Raw genomic sequence first — 12346 nt, 5'->3', positions numbered from 1 at the left:
TCTATGTCTATTTTCAAATGTTCGATATTTTTAAAAGACGAATTCATTTTTTAGTTTTCCTGTTTGACTCGACGTGGAGTATCCCACTTGATTGTATAAGCTTACGAGTTTTAATTGACATTTTACTCGTTTCATTTTGGTACAAAGTATATTATTAAGAAGCTATGTAGATACGAAAATGGTCATGTGCCTCCATCATTCTTGCGGTGACCATCGGTACATGACAGACTAAGAAAGAATATTCATAATTTACAGTTTTTCTGTTACTAGCTGACTAATTAGCTCGGTTTTTATCGCGTTATATGTTTGTAAAAAGGTAAATGTATGTGAAGTTTCTGCGTTGGAGAAATTTGTAAATGTATGTGAAGTTTCTGCGTTGGAGAAATTACGACTCGCGCGAATTTTCTGACAGTTTCCAGATAATTCATAAGTAACAGACCAATCATTCAATCAAAATGTTATACGATAATTCCTCTCAGGATATATTCCTAAATATGTTATAAGAATTGATTAAGCAGAGTGTAAATACCGAACACGTATTTCGATCTACCTTCCTGATACTATTTCTTGATGGGTGCAGTAATTTTGCATTTGTCACTTGGGCACATGCGAAAGCAAAATGCAGCTCGCACCAAAGTCTTAGCCTCATTTATAGCTTTGGCAGTATGGAAACTGCTTTTTTTTAATTGTGTGTGGCTATTTCTAGGCAGACCCTCCGATGAGGGTGGGCGGCATCTTCCGTTTGTAGGTAACTGCGTGTTATTGTGGTGGAGGATAGTGTTATGTGTGGTGTGTGAGTTGCAGGGATGTTGGGGACAGCACAAACACCCAGCCCCCGGGCCACTGGAATTAACCAATGAAGTTTAAAATCCCCGGCCCGGCCGGGAATCGAACCCGGGACACTCTGAACCGAAGGCCAGTACGCTGACCATTCAGACGAGTAGGACATGGAAACTGCTGAGTTGTGAGAAGTGCGAATTAAAGACTTTCATAGCACAACTCTAGCGTCCGGGTGTTTTGACAGGTGCAACTCATATGGTCAGTTATGCCGCAATAACACTTTGTATCCCAGTGAGGAAACAGTGGCAAACTATCTCCCTACTAACCATACCTTGTACGCCTCATTATAGCGCCGTTATTGCATTTTACCGCTTCCCTACAACCGCATAGCTCTTGGTGGTGCAAGGCTGAAGACTTAACAGACAGATTTTGATCTGATTAATTGACAATTAGAAGATTATTTAAAAGATTATGAGGACATTTGTTAAGTGGATTCATTCCCTCGCACCGTATATTGAGAATCAATTTAGGTGCTCCTAGCATTTAATAATCCGATGGCCGCCATTGTGTCTTCGAGTTCGCACTGTAGCAAGCCATTTGTTGACAAGATTCATTCCCTATTCTCAAACGAATAACAGGTTTTATGGTATAAAACGTGGTTGTCTCTGCTTAAGGAACATAAATTGAAAGTGAAAAGTGTTAGCGTTCCTATCGTGACTATCACAGAAGTAATTTTACACTCTAAATTCACGATGTCGAAATCTCTTTCACACCTCATAACTCGATAGACGTTTGTTCAAGGAAGTAAGAGTGTATCTCCAACACATATTTTGAGTGAGAAATTTCATTCTCTGTACAGAGACTGGACTGATCAATTCACAGATCAACCTTTCAACAAACACAAACAACATTAACAAGGTTCCTCTGTGAATAACCCCAGCAAATCCAACAGCAGAAATCGTCTAAATCCAGCTGATGGTGATCAATGTAAGCCGCATGTCTTATAACAGCGATGCGATGTAAACTCATGTCTAAATGAAAAGATAAGGGCCCCTTGGAATCCCTCATGACTCTTATAGGGGAAACATTTTGGAGTGGAAAGTCATAATCGGCTGTGTTGCATTTTTCAAAATTAATGTTACTGTTGTAAATGTGCTGTGTGCTGTATCTTCTGCATATAATGCAAGTTCTGGTCTCCCTGCAAAACTGTTGGAAAAAATGTCCAGTAGATGGTGAAGGTTGTGTGTTCAGCAACATAACTTATTCGAAATGGATATTTCAGATTAACTCGAAAAAGTTCATTAGCACAACCAAACTAAACAAATCCCCGGCATCATGGACAGGAATGACATGAGAACGTCGATTCGTGAAGCTGACATAGAAGACATATTCTGATATCGAAGACTGGAGATGCATTCCTGTTTTGAAGAAAAGAACTCCTTGTTGCAGGGGGCAGCAATGTATGAGCTAGATCGTCCTGAAAAAACAAAAAGAGACTTAATGGTAATATTGCCATATTTGGAGAAACAGTACTACAACTTATTTACGGAAATGCTGTTATAAGTGTGATACGCTGGTGTTTTATTTGTCTCGCAGAACTGAGGTAATTAGCCCCTATTGCATGGAACATGTTACTTCAGTTTAGTAATTGCTTAGAATAAGTAGTACTTTTTTGTACAGATTGTTTTGTCTTCCAAAATCGTTAACGAATTTACTTCCTTTGTATACATTTTTATATATAACATTATTAGATATTATTTCAATTAATATGTGTATCTGAGATATAAAAATATTATCTCTTCCATTTTAGAATACTGATTTCATTTTTACGTTTTTAATCACTTTGCATTATGGCAGAATGTGATCGTGCCAGAAGTAGTACCTGGAACATTCGGTCGCGACCCCAACTTTTAGACCAATGTGATGGACTGGAAAATTTAATTTACACCGATAACACTCAGGAGAAAATTGTTTGCATGCACTAATTCAGAAAATATGTGCGATGAATTAATGTTTGTGATTAGTGCAGTGAGGTAAAATATGATGTCACATTCACGTATAATGGATTCAAGGAGAAATCGTACAGGAAATCAAAAGTATACTTTAAATAATCACGTTGTTGCTTTTGCATACCATTAACCACTACTAACGATAGCCTGGCGAATTTGAGCACCTTCAAAGACCAGGTGATTCACCTTCTACCCAACACTTCTCTTTCCTTGCATCTTCTCTTGTAGAATGTGTTATAGTAGCCAGTATCTGCTTTTCTTTCTAATCATGTGACTTAACAATTGTGATATCTGAAGCCATCACTTTTCAGTTTCAAATCAGTTAATTTATAACTGTTATGTTCTTTAGGGCAGACTGAAGAACCTAACAGTTATAAATTGAGGAATTGGACGTTCGTTGTTTTCACTGTAGTCGTTACTTTCATGTGATACTTCATTCTCTGCATATCTTCGTTTTCTTGCCACCTGGTTTGTCCACGACACCCTTAACATACTCGTATAAAGTCACATCTCAAAAGCTCCAGCTTCTAGCTAACTGACTGTCTCAATGTCCACTACTCTATCAGAACAAAAATGCAGTAACTCTACATTAGGATAAATGACAATGAGTTGTATTTAATACTGATTCTGTAGCCTATCTTATGAACTGTCCTTCGTAGAATGTTAAGTGTGTTAGACATACATCATAAACCAGTTCCCTTGCGGCTAACCTAATATAAATATCTGGCTATGTCGGTGCCGGTGGCTGCGGGAAGGGAGATGCCAGTGACACAGCGAACGGAAGTTGGGAAATGTGCCCAGCATATTTCACTCATGTAATCCCGACCACCTCTTCCTTTTGCTAAGGCCCTACTTCCAGGAAGATTAGGCCAATAATTCACAACGGCTCGTGTCCCGTGCCGTCCCTGTATTCATGTACCTGTCCGAGCCAGCACCGCGCTTGTAATTACAGGCTTGTAGAATCCATTTAACGGCGTATTACAGTTCCATTAATTCTAGCAGATTTACAATCTCAGCTGTGATTCTTCATATCTTCAGTAGACTCCGATCGATTTATAAATAGAATAAATTAACAACCTATTTTGACACACTTTTCAAGGTAGACTCAGTGATTATTAAACAGTTTTTATCGTAGTTAAAATGAATTCAATAGAAGGTAAGGTTATAAAAGTAGGACTGTTGGACAATACCATATAGTTGATGAGAGAGGCATGGAATGTTTAAAAAAAATTTGATCAATGGAAAATTACATCATGTCCATTCCTGAAGTTTACCATTAAGTTTTTATACACCCTTTTATATATTGTTTTAAATTACACTGACATCACTTCAAATTTCGTCAAATGGAGAGAACATATTATGTATAATAAATTTATATTCATATATTCTTAGTTATTAACAGGAATCATCTTTTAACTCCCATAATATGAAGTAGCTAGAGGACAATTTCTGGTATCTGAGTATCTGAACATCGAAAATAACCACAGAGTTATTCCGAGAAACGGTCGTCAAGAAAAGCCCTGTTACGATAATTTCCAACTTACGGAACGGATAGCGACTAAAAAGAGTTTATAATAGAAAAGATCAGTTCAGTCCTATGTGGGCCGTTGTCGAGGCGAAATGATTTTCAGCTGTTTCAGATTTGATCTTGCTACTCCGGTCTGAAGAGAGGAAGAGAGTATGTGCAGCACTTTGGGATTTATATGGTATTGTGCATCATGAGTTCATACTAACCAGTTCAGTACTGCCTAATGAACAAAGTGAGTAACCCAAAATTCTAGCTTGCAGAATTATTAAGAAATTTCTTACAGTTTACTCACCCCCTTTATTCAAAAGTAAAATAATTCTTGCGTACCTGCAGGAATCATCACCTTCTGGTTTTCAACTGAACAAGAGACAGCATAATATTCTGTCGGTGATAGCGACAATTTCTGCACCGGAACAGCTTATTATACTACCCTGATAGGAAAATACACTCCAGGCAATGAATCTGTGTTTAATTCCTTTGGTTCCATAATTATATTCCAAAATATATTATACCTCTTGCAAGATAGAGTCCCGTACGCTGTGATTATCTGCTAGGTAGTTTCCTTCTCCTTCCAACATGGTTTGCATCCTAGGTTGCTCTTTATAATTCCTACTTCTTAGTGCCCCATCATGGGCACTTGTCCTGTGAGAAGTGCTGTTATGAATATGAGCCGCACATTTTCACCAATGATTTTTCATGTGTATGTGTAAAACCTTCATTTTTAATGTTAACCCCTACCAACCTTCATGTGGCGTCCCACATGGATTACTGAGAGGGCCTCTTTTATTTGCTATGTTTCTGAATGACATTACTTCAGTCGTTCAGAGCAGCGAATGCCGACGGCTTAAAACTATACAGAGATACGGAAGAATACAGTGATGGCGACTATCTACAATATGATTTGAAGCAAATATTCTAGTGATGTGATAAGTGGTCCTTCAGATTAAATAAAGTTAAGTGCGGTGTTATGTCACTTACTCGAGAATTAACACCTGTATTTTACAGATATATAATCAGTGGGTAATTTTTAAATCATGTGGAGGAGTTTAATTACCTTGTTGTAATTCCGAGCAACAGGAATGGGTTATCCTTTGAGAAACACATTGGTAATATTATAAAGAAAGCTTTCAGACTACTCGGGTTTATTAAAAGAAATTGTAAAGATTTCAGTAACATACTATGTGCTATAACACGGTTTTGTTCCCTGGTGAGACCTTGGTGAGTATGGTTGTGAGGTCTTGCTTCCGTATCAGAAAGATCACATATACCGTCTTGAGAGAGTTCAGGTAAATGAAATGGCGTATGGCTTTTAGTGCCGGGAGTGTCCGAGGACAAGTTCTGATTTGAGGTAAGGTTCATGAAGTGGATTAGTTTTGGATTTATTGGTATGCCAAACTCTTCAAGCAGGTATGAAGAATTTAGAAAAATATATTGTAATTAATACACTGGCAACGCGCCAAATTAGCAAGTAAATGCTTGAAAAGTAAAATGGACTGTCCGGCTATACCAGGGTAAATTCCGCTTCATGTTCCAAGCAGGCGAACAAAACAGAAATTCACAGTCCACCTGCCCAAATGTAGGACTGTTGCTCACCAAAATTCTTGGTTCATACAAGCCGGAAGGTTTACGTAACATTTTTCATCACCTTCCACCGGAATATGGAAAGCCCTTCTTAGGGGTGGAACGTGGTAATTGTGTAAATTCTGTGTGAATTAGTATGTGAATTATCTGTAGTATATATCATATCTATAGAAATTTGGTGAAGATGTATAGCCTATTTGTACGTATGTATAAATTTTCTCTTGCTGCAGTCATTTAATTTTCTATTACATCATTTGTAATTGGTAATTGTAATTGGGTTACCCTGTAGACGATAAATGAATTCTATTCTTTGATTAAAGATGTTCATGTTGAATTTATATAAAGAATTTCGTGCTCATGCAGAAATTCTTAAAATTCTCTACGAAACCGCTAAGCACGATGGCGCTGTTAAGACGATAGGGGTGCCCCTGTGCAAATACTGTCCTTACCCCGTGAGTGGCTCATGTTTACATGTCTGTTCTTGGTGTCTCTGTGAAATTAAGACAATCCAGTGTTAAACAATATACTTTTGGTTCGATATATTACATTGAGGATTAGTGTCAAACACCTGCCCATTGTTCCAAAAGTATCAAATAAGAATATAAAGTTCAATTATCGGATTGAAAGAAACAGCTATACCTATGTATTTTCAGAAATTCAGTGACCATGCGAACCTCAATCGGTCTTTGGCCCCATTCACTATATGCCTCAAAACTGTCCACCTCCTATAATCTATCTCTAGCTGGTTCCAGATTAGATTCCATTTGATGAATTCATGTATCTCTAGGTCATATTCGTGGTCTATTCTCATGTGCCGGCTTTCTTGCCAGTGCTTTTTTGGTGAGAGTTTCGTCAACTCTGCGATGAACGTAGTCCATGCCATGCGCTTCTTATATCCCATTCACTGAATGTGGTCTCAGTATACGCTAGTGTACAGGAGTTTTACCAAAGAAGAAAACTGTTCTAGGTGCCAAAAAATCCACTAACACGAGATCTTTGTTTAAAATAACTGGTAACTATTGTCAGACCTCGGAAGATTAGGCAAAGGAGACGAGCATCTAATCGTTTGTGTAGAGCCTGTATTATTGGGCTGTCAGAAGAAGTGCGTTCACTTTTCCTTGTAACTTGCTCATCAGCGCGCTCCGCTATATAGGTTGACATACGACTTCATTAATCCATTAGAAGTCAATGAATATGTACTGTCATAATTGTTGTGTTCTTACTTCACTCCTTAACGTGAGTTACATGCGCGGACTGGACGATGGATAATTACTCTCCTGCGACATATTCCAGTACATCGAGAGGAGTGGCCGCGCATGTTAAAACGCTACGGCTTTGGAGCCAAGCTCTGCATTTGGGAGACGCATGGGTTCGAAACTTACTCTCGGTAGTCCTGAAAATGGTTTTCTGTGGTTTCATATTTTAACTTCCAGTCAAATACTGGGATAGATCCCATTCGTAGAGCACAGCCGATTCCATCCACTTCCTTACTTAGTTTCGTTCAACTTCATTAATTTCATCTTCATTAGTTCCTCAACTGAGTTTGGCATCAGAAAGGGCATCCGGCCGTTAAACCAAGCCATTTAAATTAATCTCACTTCTCCTCCGACCCGTATCAAGAAACGGGATTAAGGGGTAGACATAGTGCAGATACTAGTACATGACATACATGACGTGGTGGTGTTGATATTTGAGGGGCATAACAGCGGTTTTATTGACCACTCGTAACAAGAACTGGCGATGAAGAGAAAGAGCTCCAAACTCTTGAGGAATGAGGGCATAAGAGTGAAATAATGAAAAGCTCCCTAGATCCTGGACAAACGATTTTTTTCGGGATGGAAGGGAGAATATGCTGGCCAGGGGAGATCGAACGGGAATTATGTCAGCAGAAGCCTGTCACAAGATTATGTTTTCATGTTATTGGTTCTATATTACACGAACTACTTTCACGGTGTTCAAAGACACAGAGGTACGGAAATTATCTTTTACAAGAGTTATGTTATATGCTAGTAAATCTGCTAACTAGAAGCTGGCTTATTTGAGCACCTTAAAATACCACTGGAACTAACCAGGACGGAACCTCCCAACTTAAGCTCACGAATTAAATCCTTCAACCGTCTAATAATAATAATAATAATAATAATAATAATAATAATAATAATAATAATAATAATAATAATAATAATAATAATAATAATTATAATAATAATAATAATAATGTTACTGTTTTTACGTCTCACTAACTACTTCTCGACGGTTTCTGGAGCTGCCGAGGTGCTGGAATTTTGTCTCGCAGGAGTTTCTATACGTGCCAGTAAATCTACCGATAAGACGCTGACGTATTTGAGAACCTTAAAATACCACCGGAGTGAGCAAGGATCAAACCAGCGAATTTGGGGTCAGAAGGCCAGTGCCTCATCTGTTTGAGCCACTCAGTCCGGCGTTTCTAACGCCTGAGCCACTCAGCCCTGTATACAAGATTGTGGCAGCCATGCCAGACTCAGATGGAGCCCTGCGATGAAACGCTTCTAGTGACATATGTATGTCCCTGGTGAGGAGTTTTAATAAATTAAAAGTATACTATTTTCAACTAAAAGGACTTTAGGAAGAAGATAGAGCCTAATCTAGAAGTTGCAAATTCCTAATGGAATTTTAATAACGAGGAATTGTGCTGTGGTTGAGACGGGAAACAAGTAAAGATAATTTTAGAAACGGAAGTTGCTTGGATTCCAACCAACCCTTCTCTCCAGTCCACGGGCAGTAGCCCCATCGGTAGCGCTTAAGTACACTGAGCTATTCCGATATACTGTTCTTTTTTTTAGATGGAATTATATTTGCACTAGGTAAACTGGAAACGGCCAACGGGGTAATAACATGCAGCACAGTGTTCCATAACAGTGAACAAAAATCAATGAAACTAGGAGCCGCACGTGATTCCAGAATCGTCTCCACACTTCAAACAGGGAAAATTGTATTTTTTTTAACTCGCAGGTTTTTCCAGCATAAAGGATTAAATATGCATAGCTCGTGTTATTACACTGGTTGTGTTCACCTGTTTTGTATTGTGCTACACTGTCAGAGATAATGAAGTTGACGTAGTTTCATTCCACTGCATGCCAGCATTCCATACTGTTTGCTAAATAAATTGTCGACGTAATACATACCTCAAAATGATGTTTGGTTTTTGTCGGATGTAGGGGTTTGCAGTTTGAATGGAGAAACTGTCGGTGGTACAATGCAGGATGAGCCGGTTATGCTCAGAAAGACCACACGAGCTTCACTACTCCAGTCTTTAAATTGTTCTATTGCAGTTGGTTCACATTTACAGGGCAAGAAACAGTGCAAGGAATGGTCCCGTATACTTTAATAATAATAATAATAATAATAATAATAATAATAATAATAATAATAATAATAATAATAATAATGTTGACCGGGCGAGTTGGCCGTGCGCGTAGAGGCGCGCGGCTGTGAGCTTGCATCCGGGAGATAGTAGGTTCGAATCCCGCTATCGGCAGCCCTGAAGATGGTTTTCCGTGGTTTCCCATTTTCACACCAAGCAAATGCTGGGGCTGCACCTTAATTAAGGCCACGGCCGCTTCCTTCCAACTCTTAGGCCTTTCCTATCCCATCGTCGCCATAAGACCTATCTGTGTCGGTGCAACGTAAAGCACCTAGCAAATAATAATAATAATAATAATAATAATAATAATAATAATAAAAATAATAATAATAATGTTATTTGTTTTACGTCCCACTAACTACTCTTTTTACTGTTTTCGGAGACGTCGAGGTGCCGGAATTTAGTCCCGCAGGAGTTCTTTTACGTGCCAGTAAATCTACCGACACGAGGCTGACGTATTTGAGCACCTTCAAATACCACCGGACTGAGCCAGGTTCGAACCTGCCAAGTTGGGGTCAGAAGGTCAGCGCCTTAACCGTCAGAGCCACTCAGCCCGGCCCCCCGTATACTTTATTTGCATGGATTTAGAGTATATCCTATGTTAATATTAGTCTAGTAGGGTAGGTTTCAATATGATTCTTGTAGCTTAGCTACCATTTAATCAGCACAATCAAAGTATGTGAGCATAAGTTACGTGAAAATAACCATTAACTGTCCATGTAAGTAGACATTCGTAGATATCACGATATTAACTATTTCATCATCGAAAACTATTGTATTTAAGGTTATAAAATGGCAAATATATTGATAGCAGTATCTTACTGATAAAACAGTAACCGGAAATAGTACCTTCGGGATGTCCATATAACATTACTAATTCCATTTGTGGGCAGTTTAGAGTTATGAAGATGAAATATAAATTGCAACCTACGGTTGAACTTAAATTTTCATCATTATTTAGTTGACAGCAGCAAAATTCGCAATACTTCATTGTTCTCATAAGTTTATATTCCACTTGTTTCTGGCTGATTCAGCCCTAGACTTCACCAGGGATTATTTCAACACGTCGTGTCTATTCATTTGGTATACAGCTGGTGAATATTATAATTCATGCCATTTATGGTTATTTTTAAGACATGAATTAGGACGTTTTAAACATTGGGTGATAAAAGAACCAGCTGTTAACTTCGAGAAAGGTACTATCCCATTATTTAACTCGGTAAATTCAAAAAATTGATATTTCACATGGCTGTGTAACTGTCTCTGCGACAGAGCGCATAAATATGCTCACTTATTCCGAAAGATTTCAAGCCGTATGATGATTATACTGAGATTAGACTAGGGTTACGAGATGATTACTATGTAATTGGAGGACAATGAACCCTAATACGCAACGACATTTCATGAGAAACTTACTACACCTTATCCAGCAAAATAGTTCACCTCGAGCACCATCTGTCGTCATACTCCAGGTTCTTAAATGAGTTTTTGGTATGTTCTAGGATGGATTTTCAAAAGTACATTCCATACTATTAAAAATAAATTATTTCCATACCATTATGTGACATTGTTTCCCATACTCATTCTTACCTGCTGACGTGATTTTTTCCAAGAAATCATTCTTCTTCAACATATAATAAAGTTCTGTGTATTCTAAATGTTCATCATCTATCATCATTGGTCTGCATTTAGGACTGTAGCCCTGGTGGCAGATTCCCAATCAATTGTTTACCTAGCATTTTCTTAAATAATGTCAAAGAAGTTGGAAATTTATCGGACATTTCCCAAATTCCCATTCCTTTAAATAGATATTTGCCCCAAACCGCCCTTTTGAATTTTAACTGTATCTTCATATTATGATCTTTCCTACGGTTAAAAGCTCCACTCAAGCTTATTCGTCTACTAATGTCATTCCATGCCATTTCTCCACTGACTGCTTGGAACGTCCCGCTTAGTCGAGGAGCTCGTTTCCTCACTCCCAAGTCTTCCACGCCCCAAGTTTTCAACATTTCGTAACACTATTTTGTTGTCGGAAATCACCCAGAAGCAATCATGTTGATTTCCTTCGGATCTTTTCCACTTCTCGTATCAATTAATTCTGGTGGGGGTCCCATAAATTTGAACCAAACAGTAATTGGGGTCTTACCAGAGACTCATGCCTATACGCCCTCTCATTTACATCCTTACCATAACCACGAAATTCTCCCACAACTATATGAAGAGATCCGTAACCTTTCCTTACAAACTCTTTAGTGACATTTTCCCACTGAAGCGCTTTCCTTATAACACCCATAAACACACTAATTAAAACGTACAGGACTTTACGTGTCGGTGAAAAATAAAACCTGACCTTTACTCCCGTTTACCATCACACAATTGTCTGCTGCCTGTCTCGCAACAATGTTGAGGTCTTCCTGCAGTCGCTCATAATCCTGTAACTTACTTATTACCATATAAGCATAAAATCAACTACAAAATCCTTAGCTGTGATTCCGGTTCTTTATTCATATAATTTATATACATAGCAAAACGTAAAGGTCCAACAATTCTGCTGTGCGGAAACCCCCACCCTCCATCATACTCTTAAACGTTACAGGAGCAGATAATGTTTCGCTACATTAAATATCAGTGTTCTATGTCCGACTCGTTGGGTGAACGGTCAGCGTACTGGCCTTCGGTTCAGAGGGTCCCGGGTTTGATTCCCGGCTGGGTCGGGGATTTTAACCTTAATTGGTTAATTCCAATGGCACGGGGGCTGGGTGTATGTGTTGTCTTCATCATAATTTCATCCTCATCATGACGCGCAGGTCGCCTACGGGTGTCAAATAGAAAGACCTGCACCTGGCGAGCCGAATCCGTCCTGGGATATCCCGGCACTAAAAGCCACACGACATTTCATTTCAGTGTTCTATTTTCTAGAATTTTAGCTCCTCATACAGCGACTCTTTGGTCTAGTCCAATAGCCCCCATATCCGTCAGTAGTATCAAAAGTCTTAGATAGGTTAACTGCGATACACAGTAATCAGAACGAATGCTTTTCCAGAG

Source organism: Anabrus simplex, chromosome 2, assembly GCF_040414725.1.
Source record: "Anabrus simplex isolate iqAnaSimp1 chromosome 2, ASM4041472v1, whole genome shotgun sequence".
Classification (NCBI taxonomy): domain Eukaryota; kingdom Metazoa; phylum Arthropoda; class Insecta; order Orthoptera; family Tettigoniidae; genus Anabrus; species Anabrus simplex.
Note: the sequence above shows the minus strand (reverse complement) of the source record.